We start from the raw sequence: 24,920 nt of genomic DNA, 5'->3' as shown, positions 1-24,920 counted from the left end.
TTTTAACATCTGCATAGTGGGGACAGTACTCACTGCGACAACATTATTGTAGAGTAGGTGGTAGCAAAACACGTCTCAGAATGCAGTAATTGCTCCCAGATCACCAAAACTGGAAGTACCATAGAGTGGTATGATGAGAATGGAAACCACTTCGAGTCACAGGACAGCAGGCTCTCTGAAAGCAGGTTCAGATGTGTGTGTACACACAGTCTGAGAAAGAAAACCACGTCAGACATCTGCTTTTCACAGATTGCCATCAAACCACTCATCCTAAAAGGGTGATGTGTCCTAAAATCAACTGTGGTGAGTCTTTCTCTACCTGCCAAATGCATTCCCTGGAAAACAGCATAGAATGCCCAGTAAGGGGCCACCAGAGTGAAAGTGTGGGTCTGTCCAACTTGGGGGTGACTCAATGGGCAGTTTCCTCCCTTGCTCACTTCATCTAATCAGGAACATTACTTTTGCTCACATTATGGTGTGAACAAGTTTTGAGTTGACTTGAATAGGGCTGCCTCTTCCCAGATATTGTACTATAAGTCACATTTGGGTGGATGTTGCCTGTGTCCTGAGAGTTTAATATTCACTACTCACTGGGAAGAATGCTAACTTGGTTAAATTAGTGACTGTTTAGGATTTTTTAGTTAACACAGGAGGCTGTTATTTGTTCTGTTTATTTTAATAGAAAACATATCGCACTTCTGAAAAAATAGATTAATTTTTCAGAGAGGAGACATCCAGAAGTTGAGATATCTCTGTCAGCATGAAGAGCCCTCTTCCTAAATCAGCCTGATGTTTACTAGAAATCTGAACAAAAAGTTCTGCATCAGAAAAGCCCCCCCATAACTCCATCTAACACACAACCCGCCTTTTCTCTCTATCCCATTTTCTTCTTTATTCTTTTTTTTTTTTGGCTGGGGCTGGGTTTGACCCCGCCACCTCCGGCATATGGGGCCGGCGCCCTACTCCTTCAGCCACAGGCACCGCCCTCTTCTTTATTCTTTATAACACTTAATGATATCTTGACTTTTAAATTTGCATTACTCACTGCCTGAGCTCTGCAAGGCCAAGGCTCTGTGGGTCTTCTCATTGCTGGTGACCTGGGACGTGGAGGAGCGCGTGAACACGGTTGCTGCTTCATGAATGTTTACTGAGTGAATCCCTGACTTCTCTTGCTGTTTCCAGGATAGTTTGCTGTGAATCTCCAAAACATGTTCTGTCCATATGTAATATTTTTAATTTAAAACAGGCAAAATGGTAACTAAATTTTCTCTATTCTGAAAATCCATGATTCTACAAATTCTACATTATCAGAAAATTTCTATCATTGTTATATGACATTGTTGCTCTTTAACATAGGTTATAGAAAATTTGGCCCTCAAGTTACTTAGAGTCTTTTCTTACTTAGAATGTGGCCCAGAGGCCCATTTTGCTCTTTATTTGAATCTCTGCAAAACAGCAACCTAAGGCATGTGCCTTTGTTTCTGCATCGTTCTTTTCTCTCAACTAATATTCAACATTTGACAATAGAGGATGAGAGTACATGATATCATAGGAAAATTCAGGCAAAGGCAGTTATTTAGCTTTCTCCAGGACATCTCTACTTGGAATAATGAAAAAAGAAAGTCAGCAATACACAGGTCCAATAACAAGAAATGAGAAGGAGGAATGCAGAGGAAAGAATGAGACATCAGTTTGCTTTTACAGTCTCCCTGACAGGGCAGTCAAAGACCAAAAGCAGGAAAGGAAGAATGTGAAGGAGCCGTCAGGAGAGCAAGTCCACCACCACCACTACACCCTCCCCCCGCCCCGGGTAGGATGTATGTCTGCCCTCAGAGACGCTGGGCTGTGTGCAAATCATTGGCTAATCCAGAAATACATTCACATATTTCTTGAAAACGTAGCCAAACCCTATCACACAGTTAATTAATATGAGAAAGAATATATAAAAAAAAAATCAAGGATTATATTCAGGTCTTTGGAGATTGAAAAAATACTAAAACTGTTTTTTTTTTTCAGAAATAATACTATTTCTTTATTGTAGGATTAAAAAAAGAAATAAACTTTTACTATCCCCCCAAAATGCACCATATTTTTTTTTGTATTGTTGGGGATTCATTGAGGGTACAAAAACCCAGTTACACTGATTGCATTTGTTAGGTAAAGTCCCTCTTGCAATCATGTCTTGCCCCCAGAAGATGTTGCACACACCAAGGCCTCACCCCTCTCCCTCCTTCTCTCTCTCTGCTTTTCCTACCTCCCCCCCAGTAACCTTAATTATCGTTAATTGTCCTCATATCAAAATTGAGTACATAGGATTCATGCTTCTCCATTCTTGTGATGCTTTACTAAGAATAATGTCTTCCACTTCCATCCAGGTTAATACGAAGGATGTAAAGTCTCCATTTTTTTTTAATAGCTGAATAGTATTCCATGGTATACATATACCACAGCTTGTTAATCCATTCCTGGGTTGATGGGCATTTAGGCTGTTTCCACATTTTGGCAATTGTAAATTGAGCTGCAATAAACAGTCTAGTACAAGTGTCCTTATGATAAAAGGATTTTTTCTTTCTGGGTAGATGCCCAGTAGTGGGATTGCAGGATCAAATGGGAGGTCTAGCTTGAGTGCTTTGAGGTTTCTCCATACTTCCTTCCAGAAAGGTTGTACTAGTTTGCAGTCCCACCAGCAGTGTAAAAGTGTTCCCTTCTCTCCACATCCACGCCAGCATCTGCAGTTTTGAGATTTTATGATGTGGGCCATTCTCGCTGGGGTTAGATGGTATCTCAGGGTGGTTTTGATTTGCATTTGTCTAATAGATAGGGATGATGAACATTTTTTCATATGTTTGTTAGCCGTTCGTCTGTCTTCTTTAGAGAAGGTTCCATTCATGTCTCTTGCCCATTGATATATGGGGTTGTTAGCTTTTTTCATGTGGATTAATTTGAGTTCTCTATAGATCCTAGTTATCAAGCTTTTGTCTGATTCAAACTATACAAATATCCTTTCCCATTGTGTAGGTTGTCTATCTCCTTAGCTGTACAGAAGCTTTTCAGTTTAATGAAGTCCCATTTGTTTATTTTTGTTGTTGTTGCAATTGCCATGGCAGTCTTCTTCATGAAGTCTTTCCTAAGGCCAAAGGAAAATTTATCGCTTTAGATGCCTACATTCGAAAAACAGAAAGAGAGAGCATCAATAAACTCATAAGCAATCTTATGGAATTGGAAAAAGAAGAACAATCTAAGCCTAAACTCAGTAGAAGAAAAGAAATATCCAAAATCAAATCAGAGATCAATGAAATTGAAAACAAAAGAATCATTCAGAAAATTAATGAAATAAGGAGTTAGTTTTTTGAAAAAAATAAATAAAATAGATAAACCATTGGCCAGACTACCGAGAAATAGAAAAGTAAAATTTCTAGTAACCTAAATCAGAAATGATAAATGGGAAATAACAACTGATCCCATATACAAGAGATATACAAGAGATCATCTCTGAATACTACCAGAAACTGTATGCCCAGAAATTTAACAGTGTGAAGGAAATGGATCAATATTTGGAATCACACCCTCTCCCTAGACTTAGCCAGGAAGAAATAGAGCTCCTGAACAGACCAATTTTAAGCACTGAGATTTAAAGAAACAATAAAAAAGCTTTCAACCCAAAAATGCCCTGGTCTAGGTGGCTTCACACCAGAATTCTATCAAACCTTCAAGGAAGAGCTTATTCCTGTACTGCAGAAATTATTCCAAAAAACTGAGGAAGAAGGAATCTTCCCCAACACATTCTATGAAGCAAACATCAACCTGATAACCAAAACCAGGAAAAGACCCAACCAAAAAGGAGAATTTCAGACCAATTTCACTCATGAATATAGATGCAAAAATTCTCAACAAAATCCTAGCCAATAGATTACAGCTTATCATCAAAAAAGTCATTCATCATGATCAAGTAGGTTTTATCCCAGGGATGCAAGGCTGGTTTAACATACACAAGTCCATAAATGTTATCCACCATATTAATAGAGGCAAAAATAAAGATCATATGATCCTCTTAATAGATGCAGAAAAAGCATTTGATAAAATCCAGCATCCTTTTCTAATTAGAACACTGAAGAGTATAGGCATAGGTGGCACATTTCTAAAACTGATTAAAGCTATCCATGACAACCTACAGCTAATATTTTACTGAATGGAGTAAAACTGAAAGCTTTCCCTTTTAGAACTGGAACCAGACAAGGTTGTCCTCTGACACAATTACTATTCAACATAGTGCTGAAAGTTCTAGCCAATACAATTAGGCAAGACAAGGAAATAAAGGGAATCCAAATGGGAGCAGAGGAGGTCAAACTCTTCCTCTTTGCTGACGACATTATCTTATACTTAGACAACCCCAAAGACTCAACCACAAGACTCCTACAAGTCATCAAAAAATACAGTAATGTTTCAGGATATAAAATCAATGTCCACAAGTCAGTAGCCTTTGTATATGCCGATAACAGTGAAGATGAGAAGCTAATTAAGGACACAACTCCCTTCACCATAGTTTCAAAGAAAATGAAATACCTAGGAATATACCTAATAAAGGAGGTGAAGGACCTCTGTAAAAAAAATTATGAAATCCTCAGAAAGAAAATAGCAGAGGATATTAACAAATGGAAGAACATACCATGCTCATGGATGGGAAGATCAACATTGTTAAAATGTCTATACTTCCCAAAGCAATCTACCTATTCAATGCCATTCCTATTAAAATACCAACATTGTGCTTTCAAGATTTGGAAAAAACAATTCTGTGTTTTGTACGGGACCAGAAAAAAACCCGTATAGCTAAGGCAGTTCTTAGTAATAAAAATAAAGCTGGGGGCATCAGCATACCAGATTTTAGGCTGTACTACAAAGCCATAGTGGTCAAGACAGCATGGTACTGGCACAAAAATAGAAACATAGACACTTGGAATTGAATAGAAAACTAAGAAATGAAACTAACATCTTACAACCACCTAATCTTCGATAAACCAAAGAAGAACATACCTTCGGGGAAAGACTACCTATTGAATAAATGGTATTGGGAGAACTGGATGTCCACATGTAAAAGACTGAAACTGGACCCACACCTATCCCCATTCACAAAAATTGATTCAAGATGGATAAAGGACTTAAATTTCAGGCATGAAACAATAAAAATCCTCAAAGAAAGCATAGGAAAAACAATACTAAAACTATTTTAAAGGAAGAAAATTAAGGCATGGGCTTTCATATGTTTGTCAAGAAAAAAACAGAAGGAGATTAACTTTCATTGCTTCTTACATAGGTTATATAAAACGTGGCACTCAAGTTATCCTCTTCCTTGGTTTCTGTTGCTTTTTGAAGACTGTCATTAGCAGATTTTCTTCCAAACAGAGTGAGAGGGAGAATATGGAGGAATAGAAATATGTCTGGGGCCATGTTTCCCAGGTTTGGGCCTCAGCATGCATTTTGTCACAGAATGTGGAAGGCAGTTCAGGTCAGCGGCCGGGGAAATGAGACTCATGAGCTGGGATATTTCACTCGGTGCCTGATGCCACCAGTGGGATGGGCAAGATTGTGTATTGTATGTTATTTATTTATTATTATCCAAAAGTCATACTTGGAAGAAATTCCTTCTAATTCATTTTGCTTGAAGAAAATCCTGATGACCACATAGATGTGATGTTAGCCTAAATCATTCTCTCACTTTAAAAACACAGGCTGGGTTTCTGCAGTGTGACCTCAGACCTTCAGGGACATTCACCATTGGGGACCACAGCCTCATCACATGTACTTTTATTTCTGAATTGTATTTCCCTTACAGAATTGTTTACGCACCCTTCTCTTTGACAGATCCTCCACTTAAATTTAAATAGTGTCTTAATTGGCAGATGTTACCAATGTAACAGTCTTGATGAACAATATATTTTCTCAGTCTCCTGTGCCTTCAGAATCCTTATTTGTCTGAAGAGGATAATTTGCATGTGATATCACATTCTTCCATCCCTAAGCAAGTAGCAATCACACTCCTTTGATGGTGATGAATAAAGTAGATTCCTTTAGGAATAGCCCACACAATTCCCACAACTTATGAAGGCCCTGCAGGCTTATTTCCATGTGTGAGTCACTCATCTATGACGCATATGGGGGAAATTGATACAAATCAACAATTAAATACCCTGTCACTCATAATTCAGCAAAACATATTTCCTATCAAAACTTCTGCTGGATGTGATAAGGGTAGACAACAATTCACAGTGAATTTACACCATGGAAGTAAGACTCAAGAAATGATAATCTAGAGCATTGTTAGTAAAAGAAAATTTTAAAGAAGTTTGTGGATAGTCCATAAGTATGTGCTGAAAGTGAGAAAGTGAGAACAAAAAAATACATTCTCTAATAACTTTTTATTAGGTCTGAGTATTTAATGTTGACTTTGATTGCTCTTCATCAATCTCCCTCAATATAATTCTATTATCTACTCCCAATAAAGTCTGAACTAATAATTAAAAAAAAAATTACCTGGGGGAACAGACCTACACTGGGGTTTTATAATAAATAATATTAAGTTCTGAAGTTTAGTGCACAACACTGTATTTATTTGAATATTAAGTTTCAGCATTAACACTGAAAATGGTCATTTAATCTATGAGGAAAAGATGAATTATTCAATAATTGTGATAACCAGGCAGACATTTAGATCAAAATAATGAGAAATGACAAGTTTACAGCTTTTCCCAAAATAAATTCTGGAGAGATCAATTATGCAAATGAACCAAATATGCCACAAAATACCTAGCAGAAAGTATGGATTAGGAGAAAACATTGGAGTGTAGAAGATCTTTGTAAGCACAAAACAGAAATCACAAATCATTTTCAAAAGAACAATAAAGGTCGTTACCTAAAAGATCACCATTTTCTTCATAGCAAAAAAATCACCACGATTATATGAAACCTGAAGAAAATAGGGAAAATCTTTTGAGACAAATATGACACTATAACTTTCATATTCCCAGAGTTAAAACTAACAATAACAAAAATTAAATAAACCAGCAAAAGAAGCGGGGGGGGGGGCATAGGAAATGCCAGAGTTCCCTGAAATCAGAAGTGATTTTAAACAACGTAAAATGCTATTCATAAAAAGAAAAAAAAAATGAAAGGGACAATAAGGTATCATTTTACATAGCAGCTAGCTAGGATCAAAACATTCGGTAACTGTCATGAACAGTGTGAGAAAGTATAAGAAAGGTACCGTGATGTGCTGTATTAGTCTCTAAGATACGTGTATACATATGTATACAGCAGAACCTCTGTAAGTTGACCACCCAAGGGACTGAGACAAACTGGTCAGCATGCAAAGGTCAACATAAGGCACTAGGCCCACTGTCCTGACACTTACATGTAGTGGATGTCTGGTTTGTAAAAATTAGGTTGACTTAAGCAGTTGGTCCAGGTAGGGAGGTGGTCCCCTGTGGAGGTTCTATTGTACTTATATATGCATGTACAGATATATGTGCGTGTGTACGGGAGGTGGTCCCCTGGGAGGTTCTACTGTACCTATATATGCATGTACAGATATATGTGCGTGTGTATGGGAGGTGGTCCCCTGTGGAGGTTCTACTGTACTTATATATGCATGTACAGATATATGTGCGTGTGTATGGGAAGTGGTCCCCTGTGGAGGTTCTACCATACCTGTATATGCATGTACAGATATATGTGCATGTGTACGGGAGGTGGTCCCCTGTGGAGGTTCTACCATACCTATATATGCATGTTTAGATATATGTGCATGTGTATGGGAGGTGGTCCCCTGTGGAGGTTCTACCATACCTATATATGCATGTTCAGATATATGTGCATGTGTATGGGAGGTGGTCCCCTGTGGAGGTTCTACCGTACCTGTATATGCATGTACAGATATATGTGCGTGTGTACGGGAGGTGGTCCCCTGGGAGGTTCTACCATACCTATATATGCATGTACAGATACATGTGCGTGTGTACGGGAGGTGGTCCCCTGTGGAGGTTCTACCGTACCTATATATGCATGTACAGATATATGTGCGTGTGTACGGGAGGTGGTCCCCTGGGAGGTTCTACCGTACCTATATATGCATGTACAGATACATGTGCGTGTGTACGGGAGGTGGTCCCCTGTGGAGGTTCTACCGTACCTATATATGCATGTTCAGATATATGTGCGTGTGTACAGGAGGTGGTCCCCTGGGAGGTTCTACCATACCTATATATGCATGTACAGATACATGTGCGTGTGTATGGGAGGTGGTCCCCTGTGGAGGTTCTACCGTACCTATATATGCATGTACAGATATATGTGCGTGTGTACGGGAGGTGGTCCCCTGGGAGGTTCTACTGTACCTATATAAGCATGTACAGATATATGTGCGTGTGTACGGGAGGTGGTCCCCTGTGGAGGTTCTACCGTACCTGTATATGCATGTACAGATATATGTGTGTATGTACGGGAGGGGGTCCCCTGTGGAGGTTCTACCATACCTGTATATGCATGTACAGATATATGTGCTTGTGTATGGGAAGAGCTGGAACACAAGATATGTGTTTATCAGCAGGGACAGGGAATGCTGTTCTCCTTTGGAATATGCCTGGACTCCCTGACCCCAAGCAGAAGAAAAGATGGTGAGCAAGTTTGATGAGTCCTCCCTCTCCCGAGACTGGGGTCCAGCTGGGGGCCAGCAGGCACACACGGCCACTGCTGCCTGGATAGTGACCTGGCCATTTCCTGACTACCAGTTCCTCCAGCATTGGCCCTCGGGGGCAGATACCACTGGCGGACAATGAACTTCAAAGACCAGATGAGGAAAATGTAGCTTCGAGTAGTAGATATCTCATCCAAACCTCATGATGACAGAGAAGGTTATAGATGACACCAAAGATAAACAAAGATAGACTAAAATTTCAGGGGTATGTACAGCAATTCAGTATAGCGATTCAAGTAAAGATTCCATGAGACGTTTCCCGGAAATACATTTTTACAAAAAAAAGTTTAAAAGAATAACGTATGCCATATATTATTGTGTGCAATATGTGTGTACATACCTCCTTAGGGAGCACTGATGGTGCATAATTTCATAAATTACATTTCAAATTTGAAATTACATTTCAAGTCAAAGCATAGACTTTTAAGCTTTAATTCAATAAAACTAGAATTAATAAAACAGTTACCCCCAAATACCTTGATTATTGAAATTAGAAACCCATTTCTTGGTTAGTCTTAGAAGAAGAAAAATAAAACGTGACTGAAATGGCAAGCTACCTAGAAAGCAACACAAAATTACAAAAATAAAACAATGAAGAGAGCAATGAAAAATTGGTGAAGAAAAACTAGACAAAACAAAACACTTTAGAAAACCAAAATCACATAGATCATATACAAAATGATTTTTTTTTTTTTTTGAGACAGAGCCTCAAGCTGTCACCCTAGGTAGAGTGCTGTGGCATCACAGCTCACAGCAACCTTCAACTCCTGGCCTTAAGCGATTCTCTTGCCTCAGTTTCCCAAGTAGCTAGGACTACAGGAACCCACCACAACACCTGGTTATTTCTGTTGTTGTTGTTGCAGCCATCATTGTTGTTTGGCAGGCCGGGCCTGGGCTGGATTCAAACCTGCCAGCTCAGGTGTATGTGGCTGGCACCTTAGCCACTTGAGCCACAGGCACCGAGCCCAAAATGATTTTTAATGTATATGGTACACATAACATATATATTTTCCTATACAGTATTTTTGAAATGAAAAAGAAAACTACTCCCTTGAAAATACTACTAAAATAGATAAACTCTTTGGGGAAGTTAGGAATCAATAAACGAAAAAAAGATTAATATGGTGGGGAATGAGAAAGATTAGCCAGCCAGTTATCAGGATTAAAGCATGATGGAGGACATTATATAAAATGTTATTACAATATCACACCTATCAATGTAATATTATTTAAAAATAACATCAATTATATTATTGAAATAACACAAAGAATCAGATTATCAAACCTGACTAACAGGATACACAATTTTACAGCATCACGATTCACTAAGGTGTTCAAAGGCAGAGGTGATCAAAGACAGGAGTGAAAGGGAGGAGGGTCTCAAACTGGTCTCTGCAGCTCCCTTCTCCCCACACCGTACATGCTCTGGGCTAGAAGGATAGCCAAGGTCTCTACGAGTTCTGTATTTTTTGGCACGTCTATGGAAGAGAGCCATTTAGTCTGAAAAACCATCTATGCTCAGCTGTGTGACTCTTGTGGGCTGCGTGAGATTTTCAGACGAATTCTGCCCTGTAAACCTTCAGAATGCAGATTTGTTTATTGTAAGTAAACCTAGACAACCAGATGGATGCTGCTTAAAGCACTTCATGGGTAAGAACTCTCCTGCTAGCTAAGCTGTTAGCTTGTTGTCTGACAATGGAAAGTTTCCAGGAGATGGTTCAGTTGCTTCCATTCTTTTCCGGGGGCTTCCAACTGGAAATGGGAGAGCAGGAACCACAGAATCACTGCTCAATCCTTTCCACTCAAAAAAACCATATTCAGATGTCCCCAGTTGTGTCAAACACACCCCTGCATTGTTATTTTCTTTTTGATCCACACAAGACATTTGATTTTCATGCTTTTTAAAATTTTTAATCAAATGTGGAGAAGTACTATACACACACACACACACACACACTTTTTTTTTTTTTTATGACAGTAACATGATTTTAAAGCCAAATCAGTTGCCCTACAGAATCTCTTATCCCTGACATTCTGGATTCCTCCGCTTTGCTTCTTTTTTGTCTCACTTTTAGAATACAGGTAAAATACTGTTGACAAGAATATTATATACGTGATATTGTGTATTTTTTTTTCTTTTTATTCCCAAATTACTTAATTTATTAATATTTATTATGAATAGGATGCACGCAAATGCCAGTGCCTGGCTGATTAAATTGTAGATATCATAAATTAATTCTACTATCATAAATTATTCATAATGAAAAAAGAAAATCATGGCTTAGCACCCATAGCACAGTGGTTATGGCACCGGCCACATGCACTGAACCCAGCCCCAGCCTGCTAAACAACAATGACAACTGTGACAAAAAAAAAAAAAAAAAAAATAGCCAGGCATTCTGGCAAGTGCCTGTAGCCCTGGCTACTTGGGAGGCTGAGGCAAGAGAATTGGTTAAGTTCAAGAGTTTGAGATTGCGGTGAGCAGTGACGCCATGGCACTCTACCCAGGGTGGCATAATGCGACTCTGTCTCAAAAAAAAAAAAAAAAAGAAAGAAAGAAAGAAAAAAAAGAAAAAAAGAAGAAAGAAAATCAAAGGAACACAGCTTTTACATACATCTAAATACCTCATCAAAAGCATGATAACTTACATACGCAGTATTTCTTAGACAAAGAATTTTTCTTATCCTTGTGACTCTCAATGAATCCTGTATTGATAAAGCAATGGCAAAACTACCTTCTTATGGTGAGTATTGAGTGTCATCTCTGCACTATTTTTGGGACGATAAATTATTTTTGCCTAATTTCTTATCTCTGTAGTTCTTTGGCTCTAAAATCTGTATCAAGATTTGTATAACCTTTGATTGAACGCTTTATTAAATTTTTGAGGATGCATGTGCCTGAAAGTGTCATGAACTGCTATTTTGCTATCTTATCATTTGATTAAAATCTCATATAATTTCTGGTGGTATTATATCTTAACTATTTCTCTAGATTTTAAAAGCACATCCTAGCCTTTATATTGAAATTTCATCACATGCTGTTAGGACTGTCACTTTCTTTCAATGAACAGTGCAGTGTAGAGTGCTCTAATGTCTTTGTATTACTAGAACATAATTCTTAATCAAGGACTAACGATTTGTTGTCTTTCTACACAATACTAGCTGGAATCACCTTAATATTTCATAATTTCTCAAGTTAACGATAGATTTTCCACTGAATATTTTAAGCATCCCATACTTGTAATTTGGGAGAGTCCTTTATGTATCATGCGGCCTTTCTACTTTTACAGGTGTATGACCAACATGGTCTTCCAAGGGTTTATGTTACCTCAATATGAGACCAAACTTGCAAAGCATTTTATGATACTCATGCCAAATTATCATTTTCTGAAAATCAAAAATAAGTAAAAATTGTTATCTATAATGACATTCCCTATTCATCCACATGAATGACCCAGGACCTTAGATGATAATTAATTCCAACAATTATAATTGCCTCTTACTTAAGACTGAATTTGGGTGGCACCTGTGGCTCAAGGAGTAGAGCACCAGTCTCATATGCCAGAGGTGGCGGGTTCAAACCCAGCCCCGGCCAAAAAAAAAAGACTGAATTTGTATAATTGGAATATGTATTAGGTATCTTTTTGTTGAAATTTAAGCATTAAGAGGCACACAATTTCTTTTTAAGTTATAGAAAATGAAAAGCTTTCTAGCTTTAGTATTAAGAGGAATGATCCTTACTAGTTAAGTCTGCTGTGTTAAGAACATGTTTTACTGTCACTTTTAAAGAAATTAGAAGGTGATAGGCTGTGAAAACATTCCTAGAAGTAAGTGACATCTCAATTATTTTTACATTAATACCCATAGAAAGATGTGTAATATAGGCAGATTCTGGAATGAAAAAGTCTACAAATAGAGTGTGGTTATGAGGTGACGGGAATAGGGGAGCATAAGAAAAATGTAAGCAAAACCAACATTTTTTAAAATTTCAGATTAATTTGAGGGTACAAATGATTCCGATACACTGTTTGCGTTTGTTAGATAAAGTCCAAGTTGTAGTTGAGCCCTGCACCCAGGAGGTGTGGTGTGTACCCCTACATTGTGCCCATTAGGTGAGAGTTTTCCAATGCCCTCCCCCCTCATCCCTCCTGCTCTCTTTCTCTTCCCCCAACTTGAATTTAATTGTGATTTTCTTTGTCTCCTGTGGATGTGCAATTGTTCATCTACTAGTTTCCTATTAGTATTGAGCACATTGGATGCTTGCTTTTCCGTCCTTGTGATACTTTACTAAGGAAACTTCTTCAACTCCCTTCAGGTAAATTCAAAACCAACATTTTTAAAATAATCTGCAGAATGAAGGATACTTACTACTAAAGATAAAGACTGGAATGTTTTTGGATGTAAAATCAAAGGAAAATACCCATTTGAATCTCATGACACACCACATGATTATAGCTAATTGCACAATATAAATTGTTAATAGCCAACATTCTCAATATTATATCTAGAGACATATATCCCTCTGGGAGACAGTGAATAAAATTATATTATTTTAGCATTAGCATAACTAAATTTTTCCACCCCATATTTAGTTTTCTAACATTTATTCATCAAAACATAACTTTAACATTCAAAATTAAGGTGCTAACATGAAATTTTATTTTAATAAAAGGATTTTACAGAAGACACATTTTAGTTTCACTAAAATTTGATTCAGTCCCATAATCTCATCCATTTGAATGCAGTTGTTACAGGACCAAAGTTATCATAATAGGGTAAAACTATTTTTTTTAATTTTTTTGATATTATCTAAATTATTTTATTTAATTTCTACTTTTTGAAATTAAATATTCCATTAGAAAGCATCATGCACTTAAATGCCATATTAGACTTACATGTGGTCTCTGACAAATGCATTAACTTGTCATTTTAACAGCCTCTTTAACAAAGCAAGGTTATAATTGGTGATGCAATAGAGTTAAGTAACAAATTTCAATACAGCATAAATTATTACATTGAAAGACTGGTAGAGGCTTTGAATATTTGAGTAGTATTAATGAGTTTACTAATAGCATTCCTTAGGTGATTAACACATAAAATAAACAAATCGAGTCAGTTTTGACTTTACAGTGAACGAATGTCATGAATTTTTTTCCATTTTATTATTATGTGACTAAAGAAAAGTACCATATTATCCCTCCTCTTCAAACATAAAGTTAGGAGAAAAAAATGTGTTCCCTAAATAACTTATTTTGATTCTCCTTTCCATAATTAAATCATAAAATATCTCTTTTTTTTGCTTTGGTTGCCAGGAAACTTAAATCCATTGTGTATTTACAGAAATACATATATATATGTACATAATTTTACCAAACTATTCTGTGTATTACATAATATTTTATATAATGTATCTATTTACATAACTGTGATAAGGATTTTGTCTTTTCTGTTTAATTAATATATTTTGTGTGCTATTTTTTGCCATGTTCACAAAATTTAAGTTAAAATATACTTATTTTCTAGAGCAAAAAGAAATATTCTTTAAAAATAAACCTTATAAATCTGAAATCTTTGTCTTCCTGCTCAAAAAGCAAAACAAAAAAATTTAGTTTTTTAACCTATCCATTCACCAGAAAGCTAAAGACTAATCTGTGGATTAGCAAACATAATATGTATATAATGTATTGAAATGTATTTGGGTCATGATTTTGACAGCACGTGACTTTTGGAAACACAAATGAAAAACAATGACTTTAATAAAATTGTTTGTTTTATTTCTTTTTATACAATGAATCTTTCAGAGATGAGTGATTCAGACAACTATAACAATACCATTATATCGGAGACCAGGATCCCAAACTAGAATTTGTTTAGTTTCCCAAAGCACCACCCAGGGTGTTTTCCAAACGTGCTCGCCTATGCAGTGAACACTGGGGCACTACACGTCTCTTCAGCATTTGAGCTAGTAAGAAAGAGGAACTGGAAGAGGAAGAGGGAAAAATTGGCCAAAAAGGATTCCCCCAATTGAACCTGAGCCTTAGAGAGTTCAATTAGTTTTACAGAAGATCACCACAAGAGTTGTTTAATTATTTCTGCATAAACCTCATTGGACAGACTGCCTACAAGGGAGGCTGGGAAATGTGGTTTCCCAGCTGAGCACATTGTGTCTCCACACACACAGGATAATGAAACTGTCTCTGCTACTGTGTGGCCATCCATATTCTCCAGGGCTTTTAAAAAGACATTTAAATGATGTAACTTCATATTTATATATACATGTTCTTTGGAATTTTGAAAAACTTGTTTAATCCAAAGTCTAATGGTGAAAAGTAAATGCCACCCTGAGTTTATTGGGAAAGGTTATTTAGGAACATTTTTACTGACCATGCACATAATTTAACAGGGATCTATCTAATCTATCCATGACCATGACTATTTTCATACTTTTCATTTGTGAGAAGTTTCATTGTGATTGTTTTATTAAATGGATCAAATTTTATTGATTTTAAAACAGGAATATTGAAAAAAAATGCTAACCATTTTTGTCTCTTTCATTTTTATTTCCTTTATATTCTAAGCCAATTCCATATTAAGAGAAATATCTTAGAAAAAGTTATTTTGTCGATAACAAAAATACCAGATTTTTTGCAAAAACCAATAAGCAAGATGGGGAAGCAGCTGACTTAAGGCATGAGTCATTTGGCCATTTTTTCTCCAGGGTTTCTCTCAGTTTCTCAATTTAGATTCTTTTTACCCTTCTTTTCACCAACTTCTACTGTAATTCCTAATCTAAAGGATAATTGGCTGATCAGTAATAAATTCTGAGTTATCGTTATGCTTCTGGTTTTCATAAACTGTGATCTGATTTCTCACAGAGAAGATAATATGATTTGGACTTAACAAAGAATGCTAAAGGAGATGACTTTTAGTTAATAAACTGGATAGGAAACAAAAGCATCAATCTATCATTTTATTCTGGAGAGTCATAAGTGCTAAAGGCTCTCGGAGAGAAAACATTGCATTTGAACCTAGAAATATGCAGGTAGTACTAGGAAATTCTACTGTCTGTTTGAATATTTAAATATGGAACTTAGTATAATAACGTGGTAGACATCAGAAAGGAAATGAGAAAAGATGTGACAGAACATCTCTCCAAGTGGAAATAGTGAGAGCAGAAAGAAAAGGACTGTTATTCTTATGAGAGGTGATATTCGAGATGGTGTCACCAGCGTTAGGAACTCACTGAGGGAGTGGGGAAGCCATGGAGAGAACTTCCTACAGGAGCTGCAACCCCTTGCAAAAGGAAAACAAAAACAAACAAAAAACACATGAACTCGGCTTGAACCTTTGGACTAGGTCAAACCACCATGAACAAAATATCTAGGAAACAGCTGCATTTCTCTCCTCCGCCAGTACTAAGTCAGCTGCCTCCACCAATGATATTGTTTTCAAAACAATTTGTCTAATTAACTTTAGCTTCATTTTAAGAAAGACTATTTCCTTCCTGTCTTAGAACACAAATTTGCCCTTTAGCCAAATCTGTGTCTCCTGAATTGCAATTCCTAAGACCCCAATCAGCACCTTCCTTCCTGCTCTGTGGTCTGGCCTTTTTCTCCTTTCTGACAGTGCTCTCCATAATGCAAAAATGCCTCATTCATATTCAGCTTTAATATGTCAAGATAATAAACATGGAAGTAATTTCACTACGATAAGAAATATATTAAATTTTTAAAGGCCACAAAAAGAAAAGACACTTTATAAAGCACAATTCCAGTTTTTCTTCAAAATTACTCATCATGAGACATTTCTCCAAAATTGGAGATCAAGTCTTGATATGACTTCTAAAATTGTGAATATCTGATAGTTGTAGATATGAGTCTTATTTTCTTCATTAAGAAAAAAACCTAGCTATTTGTGACTGTAATTTTCTACATTCACTTATGTATTTCATATCTCTACCATAATAGTTTTATGATTCAAAATTAATTTCCAAACTTCACGTTTCTGATATCTGTTTTCTTACTACAACGTAAGTTAATGTACAAAGACGATGGATTTTTCATCAGAATATTATTCTAATGTGTCATTGTCACTGTTACTCACTATGACCAAAGTTTGTCTTAACATGTAAGAAATAAAATGACCCCAAAACACATTTTCCTGAGATATCTAATGATCTAATTTTCCTACAAATTTGCAGTTAAAATTGCCTGTTTTTGCTTTTTGTGTAAAAAACAAATGAAAGTTAGTGTAACTATCAGGGTTCCAGGAAGAAATATATAGCACTTGCAGAAAGTGGACAAGAGTTTAAGCAAATATATACAAAGACATGCACAGAGTTACAGAAGGCCAACGAGGGATACTGAAGTACCCCCAAGCTCACAAGTTTGGAATCTCCAGTTTCTACCACATACAGGTCAGAAGTAACAAAGAGACATTGCAGAATGTTTACTGCAGCCCAATTCATAATTGCCAAGTCATGGAAGCAGCCCAAATGCCCATCAACCCATGAATGGATTAACAAATTTTGGTATATGTACACCATGGAATACTATACTGCCATCAAAGGATGGAGACTTGGCTCAGCATTTGTACCTCAGTGGTTACTGCACCAGCCACATACACCAGGGCTGGTGGGTTGTAGCCCAGCCTGGACCTGCTAAACAACGACAACTACAAAAAGAAGAATAGCCAGGCATTGTGTCAGGTGCCTGTAATCCCAGCTACTCAGGAGGCTGAGGCAAGAGAATCGCTTAAGCCCAAGAGTTTGAGCTTGCTGTGCGCCGTGATGCCAGGGCACTCTACTGAGGGCGACATAGTGAGATTCTGTCTCAAAAAAAAAAAAGAAAAATGGAGGCTTTACAACATTTATGTTTACCTGGATGGAATTGAAACATATTCTTTTTAGTAAAGTATCTCAAGCATGGGGAAAAATGTATCCAAAGTACTCAATATTATTATGAAACTAATATGTCATCACCTATACATTGATACAAATGATAAAACATGACTATAGTCCAGAAAGAAGGAGGGGAGAGGAGGGGGAGGACAGGGGAGGAAGGGTATTTGGCGGGACCTCTCCTAGTGTGCATAATGCAAGGGTACATTTCAAAACTACTAAGAGTGTAGTATAAATGTCTTACCACAACAAATAATTAAATGAGGTGATGGCTACGTCAATCAGTTGGATGTAAGCATTCCACATTGTATATCAAATCAGCACATTGTTCCTCATAATTGTACACATTTATAATTTAATAAAAAATTAATAACAAAAAGAAGTGACGAAGAGACATAGCAGTTATACAGCCTGATAAAAGAACTCTAGCAGAGGGTGCCCAACAGAAGTGTGTTATTCTGTGAAAAAGCAAGCCAACCAAGACCCAGTCTAAAGGGTGAGAGTGCAGTAACTATCATAAGGTCTTGTCTCTTATGTCCCATACCCACCTGGGAGCCCACACCCAGACAGATCACAGAGTGAAGAAGCTGCTGAACGGAGTCATGAAAGTTCTTCTGGGTGGAAAAGGGTGTTGATCACATCTGGAGAAGCAAATGGGGAAAAATTTCAAGTATGCTTTAATAGAAAAAAAACATACCATACTTGAAAAGATAGGTAAATTGAAAACCATGAATGTCATTTTATAAGACAAAACCAACATTATAAGTCCCATTTTACATGATTTTGACTGGTTTTCTATTAATTTGTGTTTCTGTAACTTATCAATACCTAACTTATAATGGGTCACAAAAAGATGACTCTAATAAATAGTAAAGTTAAGTTTTTGTGTGCAGCAATTTTAATGAAAATTAATTGTGTAAAACACAATTAGCATGAAACATTTTCTTGCATTCTAATTCTTAGGAAATTATTTCTAACGAAATTCTTATCATACAACATTCTTATTGCTGTTATTGAGTTGGATGAAATGGGAATGTTAGGAAAGTAGAATTTTGGTCATTGAAATGTTGGATCTGGCAGCAAAACATAAAAAATTACTGTAGCAAAGACCAGACTATTTCAACATAACAATGTCTTAGTAAATAGAAGTAAAGTCAATAAATCTAATATTTTCCATGTTAGATCTTTAAAATGCAAAGTAACAGTGAAAATTTTAATTCCTAATTTTTCATTCTTGTTTTATTTATTCAGGAAGAGAAGATTTTATTTTAAATGAGAAATGTGGTATTTAGGGGATTCTGCATAAGTCTTGCTCAGTAGTCACGTCAGCTGGATGTAATAACTAAAAAAGTCTCTATTATCTGTGTATATGTTTGTGTGTACTGAAAAGTAACTACTTTTATTTTTTTCAGGAAACCAATGCTACTGCCTGCACAGGTTATGGTAAAGATCAATAATATTGAATGTACTATACAGAACTTCATACACAAGAAACTCTGCATTAAAAGATGCTGTTGCTGTTGTCCAAACTAAAACTTTATAAATTAAAATATTTGAATTATCCTAACACTCTCTTTTTTGATCTCAGTGCTACTTTCCTGTACACTAAATATGATGACCACGTGACTGTCACTATTTAGACTATTTTCAAATAATTCATGTCGTTTACATCACATAGTAACATAATTTATTATAGTAAATATTTTCAGAGATGATCTCCTTATGTTAGCTATGAAAATTGGGGCTATGTTTTAGAAATAGATAATTAACAGCATATATTCAAAAATAGCATGAAAGACTATTAAGAGTTTCACTTCAAGTAATGATGAAATAAGTCCTTTGGCTCAGCCCTCCCTGCAAAAACAGCTAGAAAGTTGGTCAAGGTATCAATAAAAATAAGTATAAAGTCAGTAGATTCCCCCATGCTGTCAGGGGGGAATAGAAATGCCATTTTTAAAATGACTTATGAAAATATATTCAAAAATTAAAACGTAAGGTTGAGAAACATGCAGAGCACTAGGACATATATAAAACAATTAAATGTAAGTATGGAATGAAAACGTACATTTGAAATAAAAAATCAGCCAGCAGATTTGAGACACAGTAGAACCGAATGAGGAGAGAGGCAGCAGAAGGGAGCAGAGACTGCTGAGTCAGAGAAGAGGAAGAAGAAAATAGTTCAGGTTGGAGGTGGGAGAGGCCAAGGGAGAAAACACACAAGGACTGCGGCGACCTTAGGGACAGGGTAACAGCAGCAACAACAGAGCCATAGACAAGAAGCCACACAGGTAAGTCCTCTCGTGAGAAAGCTCCAAAGGAAAAATTAAAAAAGAAATAATATGAGTCCTATGCAAAAATTGAAGAGATAAGAGCTATTTTCTAGATAACGGATCTTATCAATATTTTCTGACAATAGATTTTAGAGACAGAGTCTCACTTTATGGCCCTCGGTAGAGTGCCGTGGCATCACACAGCTCACAGCAACCTCCAACTCCTGGGCTCAAGTGATTCTCCTGCCTCAGCCTCCCGAGTAGCTGGGACTACAGGTGCCCGCCACAACGCCCGGCTATTTTTTGGTTGCAGTTCGGCTGGGGCCGGGTTTGAACCCGCCACCCTCGGTATATGGGGCCGGCACCTTACCGACTGAGCCACAGGTGCCACCCCTGACAATAGATTTTAAGTCACAATGTCAATGATCATGACAAAATCAGACATGACCAATATAAAAAAACAGATTATAAATAGTGGCATCACAGTAAAACTGCCAAAAACCAAAGACAAGGAGAAAAGGATTTAAAAACTGTCCAAGAAAACCAGAGTTTCATCATGAATGTGTAGGTGATGACATATTGGTTTCATAATAATATGAAAACCAGAGTTGTTACCTTCTGAGGAGCAACCCCAAAGCTGATGTCTGACTTCTCCCCAGGATAAAAATGAATCCAAAAGAAAAAGGCAATATCTTCAAAATGAAAACAAAGATATTTGAAGATAAACAAAATGAGTGAATTCATTATCATCATATCCTTTTTGAAAGAAATAATAAGGGGGAGGCGCCTGTGGCTCAAAGGAGTAGGGCACCGGCCCCATATGATGGAGGTGGCAGGTTCAAGACCAGCCCCAGACAAAAAAAAAAAAAACTGCAAAAAAAAAAGAAAAAAGAAATAGTAAGAAGTATTATTTTAAGGGAAAGCCAATGATGCAGACATTAGCAAAGGAACGAAAAGCAAAGAAAATGAGGAGGTCTGACAAATCTAAGTGGACACTGACGACATGCAATAATAATAGCTTACAGAGTTTAAAATATTGATGAATTAAAATAGATGAAAAGTTACGCTAAGATTTAACTTAAGTGGTTTAATCTATTTAACTATGTTAATTAGTTTAATTTAGAAGAGATGCAAATTGATTTAAAGAGTTCTAAAATTGTATTGTCAGTGAAAAGATAAAATAATTTAAATTAGGTTTGGAAAGGCTGGGAACCATGTTTAAGGTATAGGGTTACAATAAAGAAATCCAAATATAAAATGTATGATTAATAAGCTAAAAGTGTGACAAATTGAATAACAAGAATAATCTAAATGAAGACAAGTCAGATAAGCCCAACACAGTCTTAGTGGATGGAGGCTGCAACCAAGAGGCTGGCTGACTCTCAGCTACCACCATGAATGCAAATATTTGAGGGCTTTTTCACGGACCTGCAGGGAAACTGGTTTGTGTTTGTGAGCACACTCCCAGATTTACCGGGCAATTGAGCCAGTATCTCATTGCTGGAGCCACACTGGCATAGAAACCTTCTGCTGAAATACGACTGTTTATAACCTCACACCTTGCTCATCGAATTGTGCTGCACAGACCAGCAGCCTCCACATCACACAGAAGCTTGTAGTGAAGGCAGAACCCCGGCTCCCACCGCAGACCCAGGCACCCAGAATCTGCATTGTCTAATAAGGAACTTCCGATCCCAGGAGCTGGATCCAGTTTCAGAATGCCAGTGTGAACAACTGTTTTCTAGGGTTACTTCTAATACCAACAGTCTTATCCCAGTTTATCTTAAGAGCAGATGGATTGAGGACAGGGCGAGAGGGAAGCCGCCAAGAAAGGGTGGCCTGGTGGGTGAGTGACCACTTTGGCAACCGTGTCCTACAGAGAACTTCTGAGCTCCCCTTTGTAATGTGTCTCCCAGTCATGCCACAGAAAACCAGAGTGGCCGGGGCATTTGTCTATGGACTCCCATCCCTGGCCATCAAAGTTGACTCAGGGATGCTAACTTCCTCTCAGAATTTCCAGGCTGAGCTGTGCCAGAACTAGAGAGATGGAGAAACAGAGGCTACAGAGGCAGGAAGCTATTGCCTTAATGAGAATTCTCCTCACCTCCTGGGAAACAACTGGTGGATCAAGGTCATATAGAGCAGGCAGCAAACTTGGGGTGGTGCAGATTTCTTGTATTTTTGTCATTTTGGTGAACAGAAGCTCCTAATTTTTATGTAACCCCGTTCCTTTTCGCTTGCTGTGTCTTATTTAGAAAATCTTCACTTATTCAGAGGTCACAACATTTTTTTTTCTGTAAATTACCATAGAAGAACATTTCTGACTTTGCCTTTTGTATTTTACGCTTCTCTTCCCAGCAATATAAAGTGCTCCTTGAGAGTAGGAATAAACCTTTAAAAAGAAAGCAAATAGTTTCTGCTGATACTGATTCAGTATTGCTGACAGCTGTTATTTATTCACCATAGTCAACAGTGCTCATCCAGTGTGCTGGGCAGTGTTTTAAGAGCTCTACATACATCCATTTCATTTAATCCTCTCAATAACATGAGAAATAAGAATTACCATCACCTCGTTTTACAGAGGAAAAAAGCGATGTTGGTTCTTTCATAGCTGCTGTGCCTCTGCTCCACCATCAGAGAGAGAGAGAGAGAGAGAGAGAGAGAGAGAGTGTGTGTGTGTGTGTGTGTGTTGGACTGTAATATCTATACATATTCTTAGTCCATTGATTGTTATACCTTATGGACTGGACAGAGAGATTGTATGTCCACTGTAATCCATAAACTGGTGCAAAATTTTGATGAAACTTTGAATTTTGTCTTTTGGGATAATGATTATGGTTTCTATGTGTAGAAACAAAAGGCCAGAGAGGTGACATGTGACAGAAACAGACCACTGTCCACCAATACTTACTGAACCTTCCATGGATTTATGCAGGGGAACAGTTTCTATCCAAAAACGTTATATTACTCAGCCTTTTCTGTTTCCAGAATTTCATATGCCCCAGGACTGATCTATAAATACTTCCCAGATAATTCCCCACACTCTTTCTTTCCCCATGTGTTGAGTGGGTGACAACATGAGAGTGTTCTTGAAGCTGTCTGCGGGGCATGGCAGAGTTTGCATTAGCAAGATAATCATTGTGAGTGTCTGGGGAAGAGATGGACGACCCTGCTCCCTGGAAGTCTGTTGTAACTTAACATGAGCAAGAAATAAACTTCACTGTTAATAAGCTGCTCAAACTTCAGTTTAAAGCAGTTGCCACAGGTCCCCATGCAATGACTTAGTGTTAACACTGATAGGTAGAAAGCAAACTACTCAAACCCTGCCTTAGTTTCTTTTCATAGAGAAAAATGTTACTCCAAATGGAAAGGACTAACGTGACTGGAAGTAAAATGAAGGTTAAAAGCACATCCAAATAATACAAAGAACCTCTTTCGTATATAAAGTAAATAAAAGTTACCTCTCTCCCCAGAAATAAAAAAAATAACAAGCTAGTTATACAAAGAGCAGAAATGACAAATATTCATGATCAGAAATTACTGCAAAAGAGTTAAAACGTAGATAACTCTTGCTTCAACTCCAAGTAAAACTCTTTAAAAAAATTAAAAAAATAATTCATTATCATTTAAAGAAACCATAAATATTGCCTGTAAAATTAATAAATTAACTTTAAATTAATTTTATTTCCTTTTTAAATAAGAATGCTGAACTAGAAGATAAATTAATGGTCAGATCAAAGTTTACATTGTCCAACACTTCTAATAAAATGTGTGTGTGCAACTCGGGGAGTTTCCAGCCCATGGTTAATTTGTGACCTCTGCGCTGTCCACTCCTCACAGGTCAAAGTCCAATGGTGATTATTTGGTGAGACTTAGGACAACCTCCTACCTAAATCAGACGTCAAGGTGAAATTGTTACACTCTTAATGTCTTTCCAGTTTTCTTTAAGCCAATCTGGTTACTTGGGACCAGGATGGCCCTTGGGCCAGAACTCTGCCTTTAATTCCTCTCAAATTTGTAGAAGTTCTAAGATGGTAGCCTGTTTCCTATATCTTCATCATTCTGTAACTGACTCTGCCTCAGTTTTGTTCTCTCCTATAATTATTACTTATCTAATTTTTTTATAACTGACGTTTTGCCGTACAGTAGACACATCCTTTCCTGAGCTTTTGATTTGAGGATAGGCTACCAGACCTTATCATTTCTTCCATTTTTTTTTTTTTGTCAAAGAAGATACTCCGTTTCAGGCACCATGTCCTATTTCTACATTCAATAGAGTTTGCCATGGTCTTTGGGCATTTCTCCAGTCACAGCAGCTGCCCCTCACGCCCACCTCAGACCCTCCGTCTGCTGTAAGCCTCACTTCTGGTCCCTTCTCAGATTTCTTACCACCTCCTGCTAAACTCAGATTTTCTCTATTTTTCTGCCCCTTCTCTGCAACACATCTTAAGCCTTTAGATCTCTGTGCCTTAATCTTGAAATGTCATAAGTGTATGGCTGAGTAACAGGAGACCGTGAAATTTTCAAGGAGAAAACACATTCTGTAAGATTGTTGTTTGAGATAGGTGAGAATCAGCCAGATGGTCTCTGACTGGGACTATTTTTTTTAATATTTCTTCATTTACTTCTGGGGTGTAAAATATGAGTTAAACAAATATACTGATATCACAAAGCTGGTAAGCTGCCTTGGGGAACGGCAGCCACAGTATGTACAGTACTCTTTGAAAATGAAAATGAAAGGCCAAGCAAGAAATATAAAATATTTAGGAAGAAATGTTCACTTTTTATATGTGTATAAGGAGAGAGAGAGAGAGAGAGTGTGTGTGTGTGTGTGTACACGCATGTGCATATGTGTTTAAGAAAGAAGCATGTTCAGGATTTAAGAAAATAGACGTTAGATAAAACTGGGATCAAATCAATGAGATATAACTGTTGTGACTTTGGCTAATTATTTTCTTAGACTCAATTTTCTCTTTGTTAAAGGGAAATTCAGAAAGATTAAGCA

Source organism: Nycticebus coucang, chromosome 19, assembly GCF_027406575.1.
Source record: "Nycticebus coucang isolate mNycCou1 chromosome 19, mNycCou1.pri, whole genome shotgun sequence".
Lineage (NCBI taxonomy): Eukaryota > Metazoa > Chordata > Mammalia > Primates > Lorisidae > Nycticebus > Nycticebus coucang.
The sequence above is the reverse complement of the archived record's forward strand: the minus strand, read 5'-3'. Positions refer to the sequence as shown.